The following is a 604-nucleotide window of genomic DNA, read 5'->3' on the forward strand; positions in this document are numbered from 1 at the left end:
GCCGCCCGGGGCGCGGAAGAGGTGCGGGCGGCTGAGGCCCACACGGATGTCGGTGGCCGTCACCCAGTCCTGGAGCACAGGGCTGCTGTCGAAGTCCTGGGCGGAGGGTCGCCCATCAAGGGTGCTGAAGGCGATGAGCCCGCCGGTGAGGGGGTAGAGGTCGGTCAGGCCGTCCGTGCAGAGGGCCTCCTGCTCGTTCTGCTTGGTGACGGTGGCTTTGCTGGGCTTCCCGTAGATCTTACGGCACTGGGAGGAGTAGTACTGGTACGGCACCCAGGTCTTGCCGTAGTCCATGGACTTGAGGATGGCGGTGGACTCGGGCCGGGGCGAGCAGAACTGGAGGCTGACGTAGACCACCTCGAACTTCTTGCCGAGGGAGAGGGTGAGGGTGACGTTCTGGGGGGAGTGGTGGAGGGTCTCCGAGCGCCAACACGTCATGTTGGAGGCGGTGTTGAGGTCGGTCAGGTAGGCGGGGGGGTGGGCTCGGCGGGGGTCCGAGGCGTCGCAGTGCCGCGTTGGGGGCTTCCCGCACGTGCTGGAGGCTTGAACCTCCTTCCCCAAGGCAGGGCTGAACCACTCGGGGCAGTAGGGTCGCGGAGCGCCG

Source organism: Egretta garzetta, unplaced genomic scaffold (genome assembly GCF_000687185.1).
Source record: "Egretta garzetta isolate BGI_Z169 unplaced genomic scaffold, ASM68718v1 scaffold452, whole genome shotgun sequence".
NCBI classification, from domain to species: Eukaryota; Metazoa; Chordata; class Aves; order Pelecaniformes; family Ardeidae; genus Egretta; species Egretta garzetta.